General features: G+C 39.8%; 1 long non-coding RNA gene across 4 annotated transcripts; it reads left to right on the top strand.

The window, feature by feature from the left end:
- The first annotated feature begins 839 nt into the window (after positions 1 to 839).
- LOC127523339 (uncharacterized) lies at positions 840 to 14,398 on the top strand. 4 transcript variants are annotated; one of them, XR_007932851.1, is made up of 7 exons: positions 840 to 5,150; positions 5,246 to 5,750; positions 7,153 to 7,957; positions 8,553 to 8,776; positions 9,869 to 10,034; positions 10,539 to 10,626; positions 10,909 to 14,398. It is a non-coding gene; the product is annotated as an uncharacterized LOC127523339 (long non-coding RNA). The 4 variants fall into 4 exon arrangements; XR_007932850.1 differs by having other exon boundaries at positions 840 to 5,750; positions 7,153 to 7,362; positions 7,808 to 7,957; XR_007932849.1 differs by having other exon boundaries at positions 840 to 5,750; positions 8,553 to 8,772.
- The last annotated feature ends 1,136 nt before the right edge of the window (positions 14,399 to 15,534 follow it).

Below are 15,534 nucleotides of genomic sequence, written 5' to 3'. Positions count from 1 at the left end.
AATTCAAGCTAGTTGGTCCCTGCTCACATTCGGGGCCGTCGAGGTGGTCGCTTTTTATTTGTTTTATAGCCACTCATTAAGTGTTTCATGTCTAAATGAGAATCTGTGTTGTTTTTCTTTGTTCAGAATAAGCATGTTCATGATGCAACCTTCTTAATGACGATAATGGAGATCAGTGCGGCGTTATGATCACGGTAACAGCTCAGCTGTCTGCGGTCTAAGAGTTCTTTTGCCTTTTTATCTCAAATTGTCTCTTTTAAGATGACTTAGGATATTTTAACAACACAATATTAGGCTTGTGCTCTTTGATGTAAACTTGTGAAGATGAGGATCGTCTCTCTGACTGAAGAGCATCATTACAGCCGTTTCATGTAGTTTGGAGAGAGAGAGGGAAAAACTTCCATCAAGAGCTTTAAGTGCGCTTTCTGACTGCGCTTTCAGGGCAATTAGTCCTCCATCGTCTTTACCTCCTATTCATCAGTTTAATTACCCACATGATAGCAACTTGATTTTGTGGGTATTGTAGGGTTTTGCTACCCGAGGACAGTTCATCCCTGACGTCTCGTTTTCTTAAGGCTAATCAGCTCGTTTGGAGAAAGGGAGCAGATTCGAGAGGAGTTTGGGATTGCTGTAGAGCAGCTCCTTATTTGACTATTTGTTTGCATTTCGAGCGACATCGTTATTCTCGGGATTGAGTCTGACAACAGTTTTTCAGCTAATTGCGTATTTCGCCCAGTTTTCTCTCCCGATCGGCTTTTCCCACTCTGACTCTGAGAATAAGTGCTAATAGCAGAATCCATTGTGACGTATGAAAACAAAAAGACGTTCATTACCAAACTCTCACCCGCCTCGAGTGATTGTCATTTATCAATTAAAACTTTCTCCGATAATATCACTAATATGATTTCACAATAACTCTAGAACAAAAACAAACAGCCTGTTATTCAAAACAACTGGTGATGCAATTAGTTGATAACAGCAAGCTCATTATCTTCCTCAACAAACTTTAATAGTGAATAATAAACACAGCCCATATATTATGATGCCACTTTATAATAAGATTCTGTACATTTACATAATATAAATAAATAATACATTTAAAAAATATTTATTGAACCTGTGTGCATGTGTGTATCACATCTTGTGTGATATTCTGTACTCTATGAACAGTTTTATCATTTTAAACTTTTATTATGCAAACAACTTAAATTGCCTCATATTAATTGAGATATTGTTTCAAATGAGATATTTACTTTTTAAAAATTAATTTGTCACCACATACTGTTTAAAATGAATATTGAAGGCAAATTGTGGAAACAGCATAAAAAGAAAAAATATGCATTTATCCATTTACATTTGAGTACATTATACATAAAGTCTTGATGTAGATAAAAATGGATTTATTTTCTTGTATTGTCTCTTTATATCCTTTCCTTAATTTTTTAATTACTTCACCATATTCTACATACTCTATTTCTGTACTATGTTATTCAATTAGGCAATATTGTGAATGTCTCTCTGACTCCCGGATTACAGATGGATTTGATTGGTGTTAAATGTGGTAAAACTACGATCTGTTCTCTCCTAACCTGCTTTATACAGTTCTTTGACTTTACGGATCTCCACATCTAAAATCTTAAATCTTTAATAAACACTGTCATCACATCTTGCAGGATGTTTAGTTTATTTTTTAGGGTTTACAAGTACCGTGTGATTAAAATGTGTGATTTAAACACTGGAATAACATCCTCTGCCCGTCTTCTTCTCTTGACAGCAGCTTAATGAGAGCGTGGTGAAGCTGACCAGCTGAGGAGCCGACAGGAGCCGAGACCGTCGCTCCGGCCGACCACCCGTGAGTCCGTCTGCGTCCACCGCACCGATCCAATTAAACACATAGCTGCTGCTTCCTGTCTTAATTAAGAAAAAAAGTAGATGAGCAAGCGAAACAGAAAAAAATCTGAATAATAATTAAAATGCAGCAAACCCCCAGAATAAGTAATTTCTGCTGTGCGTTGAAGCGTGCAGCTGTACGAGTCAGCAGGAAATCACACAAACAAACACATGCAGCAGCGCTGGATTCTGCCTGAAGCGCACATTAAAATGATTGTTTGATCTAGGAATGATTGTGACTTGTGCAGCAGTGACCCCGCAGTGTGTGAGGGCTTCGCTGTAGATCAGGGGTTAAAGGTCAAGTGTGTTGTTTCCACACCATTACGAGCACCAAACAGAGCTGCAATAATAATGTCTGTTTCTAAAACTGGTTGTTGTTGCTCAGACAAACACAGCGATGTTGAAAACAGCACAAATCTGCAGTCTTTACTCTTCAGGAAATCAGCAGAGGAACGCTGACTTACTTAGTTTAAACTAGGAATAAGAGAAATTATTTTAACATCAAAATAATCACAAACAGCGCCTTTGAAGATCTGGGCTGGTAACCAAATAGTGATCATACAACTGTCTGGGTTACTAAAAAAGGCATAATTTTAGAAGATTTGTGAGTATTTTGAATGATCTTATATTTTTCTGTCTGTGTCTGAGAACGTGCGCCGGGCCGAGGCGGCGAAGACCTTCAAGCGTCAGGAGGAGACGAGCCTTCATCTCTTATCTGGGATATTTCACCGCCTGGACGACGCCTGGAGGATCTACCTCAGCCGGATCAAGCTCTGTTCCACATCTCAGCCATCACTGCTACAGACTGAAGATTGTTCATGTGAGCAAAAATTTGCATGTTTGATTAAGGCCAGTGTGGCTTTCGTTTGAAATCTGCAAGCATAATTGTTAAAGTCGGCATGAAATGTTCTAGTGTTTTCTTTCCTATTGTGCCGTATATCCGAGTGAAATGCTTCTGGATGAAGAACAAATGTAGGGCGGGGCTGATTTTGGTGGTCGGATCAGAACTCTTCTTCTTCTAGTGATGTTCCTCTGAGCTTTTCTCTTTGGTAATGTCTCTCAGCCGTCTCTCTTTCTACAGTCTTTCTTCAAATCTCCCTCTAGCTCACTACTTGACTAGTTGACTACTGTCAACAGACAGAAAATACATTTCCACCATGATTTAGGAATGAATGTTGTATAAATCAGGGTGAATGATTTATGAACAAACCTTCAGAATATAGATATGAATAAAACTGTAAAGTCTGGTTTGTGTAAAGCTGCTGAAGTGGAGATTTCTGACTGAAACTCACTGACTTTAAAGATTGAAATCTATGGATGATAAGAAGTAAAGTTCAATTTAAATGTTTATTTTTAGATGTTTTTTTTTACACTAGTCTGAAAGAAGCAAAATAGAGCTCAAAACTGAGCAGTGCATGAAAAACACTGGTTTTGTCTGTAGTGTCTCGCCTTAAAACAACTGTTGCATGAAGGTTTTTTGAAGATTTTTTTTATAATTATGTTGTTTATTCACCCTCACATCGTTCCAAACTTGTATATTGTTTGTGTGTGTGTGTGTGTTTAAACACAAGAGATATTTTTGAAGAATGTTACACTCCATACAGCAGCGTTATATATTTGAGTTTGACAGTTTCTAACTTTCTTCTCCTTTGATGTTCCATGAAAGAAAGAAAGTCGTACAGATGTGGAAGATCATTATGGCTCCTGCAGTAAATAATGAGCCAATTCTCATTTTTAATCCACAACGGCAACATGAAGATTGGCGACAAGCGGTGCGAGTACGACCCCAGTTTCCGTCTGATCTGGCGAACCCTCACTAGCAGCCGATCTTCAGGCTCCGTGAACGCTGGTCAACTTCAGCGGGACGCCGGGAGGATCTCACGGTGCTTCAGATGTGCTTCAGATCAGATCCTTCTCTCCACACTTAATTACGGGACTCTTTAGCAGATGTTATTTGACAGGTGTTTGTGAGCTTAATTGGATTCATCAGTTTCTGAGGTCTAGATTGGCTGAACTCAGGGATAATTAGTCATCATGTGGTCAGTCGTTCCAGTTCTGCGTCGTATCAGAATATTAGATGATTGAGGAAGATCCACACGCTGTTTCCCAGAGAGCGTCTGTGTTCTCACCTTTACTTATAAAAGGTTAATTAGTGGTTCTCTGTTTGCACCTTCATGTATGTAATCACACACTTTCCCTGAGCAATTTTGCTAATGACCAATGAGAGCTTCGACTATTGGCAACACATTTGCAAATTTATATTAGCATTAGTGTATTAGCATAACATTACTGTAAGTAATTATCTGGAATGGTCAAGCAAGCGTTTGTGCCACAGGGTTGAATTTCCCATTAAGCCTCTCTCTTTCCGTAGAGGAAGCCGCTTATTTTTCTCGCTTTATTTCATTTCCTCTTCCTGTAATGTGTGTCTGAAGCTGAAGCTGAGGGTTTTCCTTTGCGACAACAAATTACAACAAACCAAAGAAGTCTTTTTAATAACTGACAGGGAGTGAATGCGGTTATTTCGAGATGTGTGTGCCGTAAAATTGAAATGTTACTTAATGAAGCTTGATTAATTAGTGTTTCACAGCTGAGATCCTAAGGATGGGGAAAATGCTGCCGAACTCTCTTATCATCTTAATTAATATTGAAAGTTGTAAGAAAAGCGTGACAATCCCTTAACGCTGAGTAAGATGACGAGTTTGACTAGCTGTTCGTTACACTCTGGCCAGTCTTTACTGGATTTTATAATTAGATCTTATGCAACCACACCACGGGGACGCTGCTTTTTATTTAGATGATTTTTAGAGGATTTGTTCATATTCCCTCGCTTGTGTTTTGCATTACGCAATACCATCATAACTGCAGTGAGTTTATCTTATTACAGAATTCACATTGAGATCTGCTCGTCCGCCAAGGCCATTAGATCAAGTAAATGCCACTGTGATCCGCGGAGAGACGCATCAGTCTCGCTAATGAGCAGGAGAATTCTGCTCTTCTCAAGTCATCCTAACCAGCCTCACTTTCTGCTGCATAATTACTTGGCTGAAATGGTAAGTGTACTAACTTTCTTCACAATAAGGCGCTCAGCTGCTGGTTAATTGTTTGTTTTTCAGCTCCAGGGTAATTGGACGCACAAGATGCCAGTGGAAACGTAATCATTAATGACTGACTCATTAGGATGGGATAGTTTAACGTACCTGTTTTCCTCCTCTCTGATGAGCCGTCGCACGGCAAGGTCCGGATCTTTGATCCCAGCTCTTGTGAGTTTCTCTAGTGCTGTTCTTTGTAAAAGTCTCATAAAAAGCTCCAGTGGTCACTGGCAGAGCGGCGCTATTACAGGTTTGTTTTTGTGCAGATTGACCTCTTCAGGAATGTATTGGATCTTGACAGTTCAATATGAGATGACGGCTCTCTGAGCGTGTCTGTGTGATTTGACTGCTTTCTGCAGTCCAGATCGTTGCTCGTGAGCATTAGCTTCTCTATCAGACGTGGGGAACGGATCCATCAGCGTTGACAGTCCCATCACACTCGGGCGGTTGCGGTTTTTGATGTCTTTGGCGAGAGGAAGTCTGTTAATCCATGCAAAGACTCCCGCAGATATTGATCTCTCAGCCTCCCAGATGACTTTGCCCCGTGGCTCTTGTTTTTATCAATCATCACAGGTCTGCACACACGTGTCTTTCTCTGTCTTTTACTTTGTAGTCAAACCTTACAAGAACGGCTTCAGAATCACTTTGAAAACTCTGGAGGACAACCTGCTCTCACGCCTCTCCTAAGCGTCTGGAAACTTCCTCGGAGACCTTGACCTGCTGGAGGACTTGAAGATTACCAAACGAACAGCGGCAGAGATTGAAGACGAGGTGTGTTATTGAGTTTGTGTTTCAGACACAGTCACGTCTGACACCAAAACACACTATAAAATAATGGTTGCAATAGAAAGTGCCACAGTTTACAGTTTGATCATAAAAAAGTATATATATACTGTAAGTGTCAAATCGACCAAAATATCGGAAACTTCCCCGGCTCAAATTTATGATTTTGTTAATATTTTTTTCTGTAGAAAGACAAACATAAATAATGATGAAAGCCAAAATATTAAACATCACAGATGTATATTTACTGAGTAATCACTGTTTTGTAGAGGAGGGTCAAAATGACCATTTTCACCTGAGATTTGGAGCCAAATTAGAGGAAATAACTTTATAAAGATGGAGCACCATTATTTTATTTGTACACAGAGATTGGTAGATCTATTAGTAAAATCTGTTGACTTCAGCAATCTTTGTTTCATTATATGCCAACAGTGACAGCTCAAAAATGGCAAAAAGCACTTCTTGTGTTTTTTTCCTCAAGTTTGCATGTCTGTAACTCAAGAAGTATTAAATATATCTTAATATCCTCTTAGATTCTGGTTCTTAACAAACTTTCCTTTTGGTATCTTCATTTTAAAGGCCCTCGATGGTTCAATCCCAGAGATATGGAGATCTTAATGCGGCTCCATGAGTAAAATTAAATAAATACATTTAAATAAATTGTACACATTTTCAGTGGTCAAAAACCAAATGTGGGTCACTTTATATACAGCTGATAATTTTTTTTCTTTTAAAGAGGAACATCTGAAGAACAAATAATGTTGAAACTAGAAATGTGTCTCGTGTTTTTCTATCAGCTCAATTGCATAGAACATTCCTGTCTGAGTGCCGTATTGAGTGCAAAAGCATTGCGTAAAACATAACAAAAAATAACGAATGTTAACTAATAATAACTAATGTTAATAAAAAATAACTAATGTTAACAAATGAGACCTTATTGTTACCCACTTTTTTTTTCTGTTACCATTCATATAATTGCTTGCGTTACATACAGGATTTCAATTAATTATGGTTAATTAAAAAACCTGATGTTAAAATCCACCAATGAATGAGTTTTAATCAATCCAGTTTCAATTGCAAAATGCAATAAGAATATAAGCGTAAACTGTAAGTTTATAAAAGCAATGTTGTGAGATAGACACACACATCCATATGCTTGTGTTTTACTTATAAGCATTTCAGATTTGATTTTTGAAATGCTAGTTGAGAACTGGTTGCTGTTGTGTGATTCATTAGTTTATATCAGTTTCTGTTGTGTGGTATAGAACACACTTCTGGTTTTATTCTGTGATGTTTCAGGAACATGAGTAGTTAAATTCAGCATCTGTCAGTCATTTCTGAACGCTGTATTGGCATGTTAATATTGATGTGTGTGTTTGCACCGTTACAGGTGACGGAGGCTGAGATCAATGACGTGACGACGGCCCGAGCCTCGCTCCTGTACTTCATCATGAACGACCTCAATAAAATACATCCCATGGACCAGTTCTCTCTCAAGACGCCTCAGCCACACATGATGGAGGTCTTGTGTTTCTCCTCCAGCGGCGCTGGGATCTGTCCCATGTTAACCGTTCAGTCATGATGATCTACAGCGTCTAGTGTAATGCTCTTCAGTGTATTACAACACTAGCTAATAACACTGGCTACATTTATTATACTTTATTATATAATACCTGATCAGAATTGAATGCGATGAGATAAAAGGACTGGGTACTATTATGAAATAATACAAAGATAATAAATAGGCAAGACGTCTTCACTGGTTGCAGGCAAACATCAGTGTATTCTGTTCATTTAACGATTAATAAAGAATCACAAACTCAGAGTGTGGACCAGTCTAATGTCAAATCAAGTCAGCTTTATTTATAAAGCGCTTTTACAATACAGATTGTGTCAAAGCAGCTTCACAGTGATAACTGGAACATAATTTTGGCTGCACAGCAGCTCTTAAAGAAAATGGTGTCCAGCTTAAGTAAGTTCAGTATTGATTCGTTCTGCTGTAAGAATCAACAGTTATTAATTTAGTTCATTTATCTATACCGCAGCTCTGGAGAAAACGGTGATGTCAACGTCCAGCTCAGTTCAGTTCGCACACAATGGTGTCGATGCAGGCAGATCAAAACACTGTTGAATATCAAGTGTCCCCGACTAAGCAAGCCAGAGGCGACAGCGGCAAGGAACCCAAACTCCATCAGGTGACATCAGGTGACAAAATGGAGAAAAAACCTTGGGAGAAACCAGGCTAGGTCGAGGGTCCAGTTCTCCTCTGGTCGACAACGAACAGTGCTTTATTATGATTCAGGCAGCGTTGCGGGTCAGAAGTCTGTAATGAATCATAATGAATCATCACTGATTGAACTGATATCTGACTCACTTATCAGTACTTAGTTTCGTCAGACTTGAACCCAGAATATTTATGTATTAATTTATTTTATTTATTTTATTTTTATTATTTATTTAATTCATTTAATTAAATTTTTTTTATTTCTTATTTTCTTTTCTTATTTATATTTTTTTTATATTTTTTAATTTTTAATTCTATTATTTTAATGTTCTGAACAACAGCTTTGCAGACATAAATAGATTACGAATGTATAGTTAATTTGTGTATGTTCACTGGCTTTCTTGTGTTTTCATGCCAACAAGATACAATCTACAGCTATCAAAAAATAATTGCTGCTGCTTTTGTGTACAAATGTAAGCAGAGAAATCGTGATCTTCCTCAGAACTAGTTACAGAAACCTCTCATTAGAGAAAAACTCATTAGAGTTCTTTGTGTCTTTGTTTCAGCGTCGTTTCAAAAGGCCGTACTGAAAGCCGAGCCGAATGAGACCTTGAAGCGGCGGGTCTTAAATCTGATTGACAGCGTCACGTCCTCGGTGTTCCAGTTCACCACCCGCGGCTCTCCGAGTGTGATAAACTCACCTACACCGCCCAGCTGTCCTTCCACACGAGTCTCCAACACAGTCCACGCCTCTGCTTCCTCCTAAACACACGGTTCATCTCCCCTGTAGGTCTGTCTCATGAGTAAAGATGAACTGTCCCTATAATATTACAGTTTCACAAGCACTTCATCATGGATACAATTAGGAATTCAAAATGGCTACAAAATGAATAGTAACTCTACACAAAGCCTTCAGGTAGTTTGTTGTTTAAGTGCACTGCTTCTACCAGCTCTGTTCTGTTCTGTTCTGTCTTGAAAAGCGCTTACTAAACATCTCACTCAGAATCTCCCGGACGCCCCGCCGTTCTCCCGCACAGCCATTGTCAGCGCTGCGAATGTAAATCTGATCTCATTTGAGAGTCCGTAATGTGCTGGAATCTGCCATTAAGATATAGTGTTTCCCATAAGCCAGGCTTTCTGGGATTATGAGTCATCATTCTCCCGCCGCGTTCAGCACCTCCGGGTCGAGCCCAGCTCTCCGAATGAAAGGGACGGCGTATGTCACAGCGTTGTTCTTCCAAGAGAAGATAAATATAACTTCACCACAGGAAATCTGCTTTTCTGCTGCCTAAGCACTTCTGCGAGTCTGGTTTATGAAGAACACGCTCATGTTTACTCAGCAGTTTGTGGCATGAAGACACTTTACTTTGTAGTTAGATTTGATTAGCGCCTTGACAGTGTTGAATCTGAACTCCTCTGTCATCATAACTTCTCTTCTTTTTGATAATTTTGCACATTGTCCAGTCAGCAGCGTGCACGATAATGAGTACTGAATCAAACGTACTTGTAGTTCTGATGAAAAGCGTAGCTGACATGAAACACGGCGTGTCCTGCAGTCTGACATGCTGAACTCTAGTAAAGATTTTTAAACAGCTTTTTTCTAATTATTTTCTAATTATTTTGCATGCAGCTTTTATGACTTCGTATTAATTCAGAGATGACATGAAGTAATTGTACTTTTAAAAATTCATTTGCTACACCGCAGGATCATTTCAAATGAACTGGTGTAAGCTGAAGGAACGTCTGTGGACGTATTACATCAACTTCCTTTTGAACCTTTTGTACTTCAGATGGTTTTATGTGATACCTGAACTTGTTAATGATTCATTTAATGAAAGATTGGTGACAGAATGTGCTTACTTTGTGGTGATGTTTGTTTCAGACTCTCTCTGCCATGAAGGAGTTTCATAACCTCGACCGGGACGTTGAAGTCTCGGCTAAACGCTGGAAGAAGTTCACAGAGTCTCCGGAGGAAGAGAAGTTCCCTCAGGAGTGGAAAAATAAGACGTCACTGAAAAAGATCTGCACACTGTCATGTGAACAACCAGGTAGTAAAGACACTGATGATGGTTCATCTAAAACTGCGAGTCGAATGGGGATTCAGGAACCGATGCATTTGTCAGACTGATTCAAACTAATATCTCTCTGAGTCTTTCTGCATGATTCATTGGTTCGTAAATCAAATCTGTCCAAAAGATCTTCTGATAGCCCTTTCAGTGAGTAATATTTTTCTGCATTGGCATTATATTCCCAATCACTCATCCAGCTTTATAGAGACGCCGTCTGCCGTTGGTCAAGAGTTAGTAGTCGAGATGTTTCTGCAGTGGAGTTTATGATACGTGACCTTTAGGAAGACGACGGCAGTGTTAATATAATAAGACGGCGCAGGCCAGTGTCTTAAACAATCAGTCTTCACCAGTGCCTGTGTGGAGTTCAGTTCGTTCAGCTCTTCAACATGGTTCACTTGGAGCATATTTAAATAATAAGCTCATCATTATTACAGTGTCATAATAATGAGTTTGTAAAAAGTAACGAGCTTGTTCACCCTTCAGAGATTCTGTGGAGGAGATGCTGGGCAGTAAATATGTGACGGGACGCTCGCTTATCCAGTCGACCCGCCGAAGGATGTGGAGAAACACGGTACTTTACATCGTTTCACTAAAATGCTGCAGTAATCTCCAGTGATTTAAAGCTAAGGTGTCATTTTGGCATTTTCCAAATGTCATTTTGGTATTTTTAAAATGACCTCTGAAGATCAGCGGATACCTGCACTCAAAGCCAGTGATTTTTGTGCGTTTGGTGTCCTAAACATTGCCATGTTTGGGATAGTCTGTCGGTGCAAATTATTGTATCCAGACTTTCTCTCTCTCTCTCTCTCTCTCTCTCTCTCTCTCTCTCTCTCGTACTTTCCCTCTAAGGCAGATTTGAGGGTTTACTGATACTCATGTGAGGGATCAGATTAAACACCTGTGAGAGCAACTAGTCAAATCACACCCTAGCCGATTACCGGGGGCTCACGACACACCTCCGACGCTTCAGATCTGTAATCTGACCCTTTAATAACATCCTGCAGGAAGAAAACTGGGATACGTGTTCAACAACAAGAATTTCCACAACGTTTGGCTGATCAGAAGTGATGGCAGGCTCTGGATACGGCAGTGAGAGAGGGACACTGGGTGATTTCACCGGTAAAACACTATAAACTGCCATATCCACACAGCTGCTGCAGAAACACTGAACACGTGGAGATGATCCTGAACAGAGCGCAGTGCAGGTGTCTGGATCTCGAAAGCTCAAACTGCACTGATTTTGTGGCCACATTTGCTCTTTTACCTGATTTGCATTATTTAACACTTCACAATAAGGGTTCATTTGTTAACTTTATAATAATTACATTAGTTAAAGACACACTATGTAAATTTTCACCGCTAGAGGTCGCCTATTCAGAACAAAGGTGTAGCTTGATGACGCCGAGATTGAGCGCAGAATCATGGGAGATGTCGTCTTCACCTCACAGCTGGTGGAAAAGAATCCGACGGGATGGCTTGTGTTGATAAATGGCATGCAATTAATTTTAAAACATATTGTATGACGAAGAAAATGCTGTATCTGATTGTTATTGTAATATACTGCTCTGAGACTCGAGGGTTGAGGATCCAAACGCAGTTTATTGAAAAGGGGTAATCCACAATCATAATCTAAATGTACAGGTCTGGGTCAGAACACAGGCAGTCCAAACAAAGAAACACAAAACAAGGCAGGAACACACAGGGAAAATAAACCAGGACACAGGAAAACAACATACAAAGAACCAGAGAAATGCTCAGAATTGCAGATTTACACATACAATACTTCACAGGGAATGACTGAGAGAACCAGGCTTATACAGGCAGAGTGAACAAGGCTAATGAGCTAAACAAGGTAACGAGATAACAAGCTAACAAGGGGGCGTGGTCCAATGAGTGTCCATGGTAACAAACAAGGGGAACAGCAGCAGGAAAACATGAGGTGCTCAAACACCAGAGGAGACACAGGGAACACGGGCAGGGATCGTCATGTTAGCCTCTTGACAAAATAGTGTTTTTCTCTGAGGCATGAAAACATGAAGTCACAGAAAATCAAGAAAACGAGATTTAAACAATAAGACTAAACGTGTTGAGCTATAAAACAATGATTCGTTTTCTGTCTATAAATGTAACCAAACAGTTGTTCCCTTGTCTAATAAAACATGTAATATATTAAAGCGTCTTTGGTATTTCCATGGTTTCCACTAAATAAAACTGGAAACCGAAGGTAACGCGGGTATGACGTCACTGAAGGGCGACACACGGACACGGCCCGTATCCTGGTTAAAATCGCTTATTTCTCTGGATTTAAACAATCTTGGAAACATCTGGGATAATATAAGTACACAAGTCAACAAAATATATAACGCTGTTCTAGTGGTTTTTGGATATTTTAATCCAAAAATCTTACAATAATTAATTAATTATTTAATTAATTTATTTCAGCATTTACAGATACATGAAAAGACATTAAATATGCAGTAATATTATTGATCCGACTGACACTATCAGATGAGAACAAAACTTGAACTGAATCGATCTGAATAATTACTCTATTGTCTTCTGTAGAGCTTCTTTACAGCTGAAATTGATTTTTTCCCTCATATCTGATGAAGTTTGCATCATTGATTCTGTTATTTTCCTGTTTATTACTGTGAAGCTGCTTTGAAACAGTCTGTAATGGTTAAAGCGTTATAGAATTAAAGCTGACTTGATATGATTAAAATCAAAAGTTGTATCTGTTAATATTATTTAATGGACCTAAACTAACAATGAGCAGTTTTAAGATTAATAAATAGTGTTTCAAATGAATTGCTCATTGTTAGTTAATGCATTAACTAACTCCCTTGTTGTAAAGCGTTACCGTGTCAGTCCTTCAGTCATTTGTTCATTCAGAGACCGTAGCGCGTCTCGAGGAGGAATGTTGTCTGTTCTTCAGCACAGTAAATGTCTGGGTGGTGTCCTCCTCACGCTCTCGCTCACGGCTGATTAATGACCTGTTGTGTTCTGCCGGGAGAGAGAAATACCCTCCGGCCGCCACACTCCACTAATGAGTCCATTAGACCGCGTCCATTTCATCCGAATGTCACTCTCTGACCACAGCTGCTCATTACACGTATTAGTTTGGACGTCCTCCGGCAGACACCCACATGTACAAACTGGCCATATAGATGTGGCTTGATTAAAACAGTGATCAATATGTCAAGAAAACACGGAGGCTAGTGGTCTGAATTCAGATGTTCTGATATGGACGATTCTCACGAGAAAATGCTGCATCATCGAACGCAATCTCGAGCGCAGGAATGCGTTCCACTCTTTAAAGACGCACCTGCACAGAATCACAATGACTTTTATTGACCGGATGAAGCATCAGAACATCTTTACCTGAGATCCTCCTCACGCTGTGCTGGTCAGAAACACGGAGATGAGCGTTAGTTTAATTGCCTTTGCATGAGAATCTCAATCGATAGACCCGAAGATTCCCATCTCCGAACCGCCTTCCCACAATCTTCATCAGGCCGTCTCATCTCCTGCCTCAGCGAGTCTGTTTCAGCCCACTTATGAATTCAGGCTTGGCCGGGGAGACGGCGGGTCAATGGAAAGTTCCCCTCCAGTGAAGGTTAATTATATTGCAGCACACGGGGTCCCGTCCGGCAGAAATGCAGAAATCCACTCACTGTAGAGAGGCAATCAATCGCTAATACTGGAGCAGAAAATCCTTAGGCTTCAGCTGACCAGAGCTCCCCTCTTCTTTTAGATACACAATGAGCAGAGACGAGGAGAGCAAGGTGAATTCGCTCAGGGACGACTATTACTTGAAAAGTGGCTGCCAGGATAGTGTTTAACTTTAATGGCTTTTCTGGAAGGAATATGCTGCATTCAGCCTTTTAAACCACTGCCGCCTGCATTATCAGGCTTGACCGGCAGATTCAGCAGGAAAGCCCAGTTACAACCTGCATATTGTGTGTCCGAATAAATCCTTTGAAATAATGAAATGATAATTCAATTTTATGTACAGCGAGGACCAAATGCATCAGTTGTGCAATTTAATACACCTTTTTCAGTGCTAACGATAGTATGAATGTTACAACTTGAGTACAATTAAAATGGATGTCATAAAGTCTTAGTGTCCTCAGTCAGTGATTTCAGTGTTTTCACCTCCTAAAGAAAGCAGAAACCAAATGCAGTTTTTTCAGTAGACCGCATTTTGCACATTCGGATGTGCCGCAATACATCACCTGCAAAAGCTGCATGTTTCAGTCTTCAGACACAGCAAATGACAAAAATATCACCCGAGAAATAAAAACTCCATAGCGTTAGCAGCTCCGAGCTGAGAGAGAGAGAGAGAGAGAGAGAGAGAGAGAGAGAGAGAGAGGATTAATTTCTGAGGTGGCCTTTAGCTCATCCCTGGTACTTTCAAGTCATTACAAACCAATTGCAATATTGACATCATTTAGAGTTTATTTTCTTTCATTTTAATCTTTCTCAGAATCAATAGCGCTGTTATAGTGATTTTAACACTCTGACAGTTCATTCAGCACAATGTTATATTCTGCAGATAACGGCATTAAGGAGATGTTTGTGCTCTTGCGTTATCAGTCACTGTTGTTTTTATAGCGTGTGCTTTGAAAACTCTCATTTTTGTTACCAGAATTTCCCCTTTTTCTCCTTTTATTTATTACATTTTTAACAAAATTCAAAACATTGCAGTTTAGAGCTTTAGACAGTACAAAAGAAAATGTGTAGAAAATTGTGGAAGGATTTTTACATCCCGTAATCCATCAAGGATTTGCACAGTGTGTTTAAATTGCATCTTCTTGCTCATTATGTTCACTACAGACTGTCATCAGAGATCCGTCTCTTCTGTCTGAATGAGAATATCCACTTGGTCTCTGAATGGATGGGAACTCCGGAGCAGAAGCTGGAGCAGCCACCAGAACTTCAGGTCTTCATCATCCTCGCCCGACGGCCACATCCTGGAGAAAACCACCAGCGAGCCGCCGATGGGCATGCCAAACTGCACAAAGCCTTTGACAACTTCAGTCAGGTACAGATAATCACACGCTTCTGACACCTAATCCAAACATACTGCACTGACCGCGGTAAAGTACATGCAGTACAAGGACCGTCAAAAAGCCACAGACACCTACAATTATGTTGTGCAATATTTGAAACAAAAATTGCCTATCAACACACACTGCTGTAGCCTTCCAGCAGGTTTTCTCTGCAGAACAAGTCACATTCTAGTCATGTACGCACCTTGAAAGTAAATCAATGGCAGAGAAAAAGGCCTAAACAGCTCTCAAACTCTAGTAAGCAGCAGTAATCCAGAAAATGACAGCTACTTTCATATTGACCTTTTCAGCTGTCCTAGCGAAGAGCAAAGTCAATGGCTTTCTGTCGGCATCGTCAAATTCAAATGATTTTTAACTCTTGCTGATTGGTTTGATTGTGGCGAGCAGTGAAACATCGCTATGGAGAT

Source organism: Ctenopharyngodon idella, chromosome 12 (genome assembly GCF_019924925.1).
Source record: "Ctenopharyngodon idella isolate HZGC_01 chromosome 12, HZGC01, whole genome shotgun sequence".
NCBI lineage: Eukaryota > Metazoa > Chordata > Actinopteri > Cypriniformes > Xenocyprididae > Ctenopharyngodon > Ctenopharyngodon idella.
This window is presented reverse-complemented; position numbering and strand designations above follow the sequence as displayed.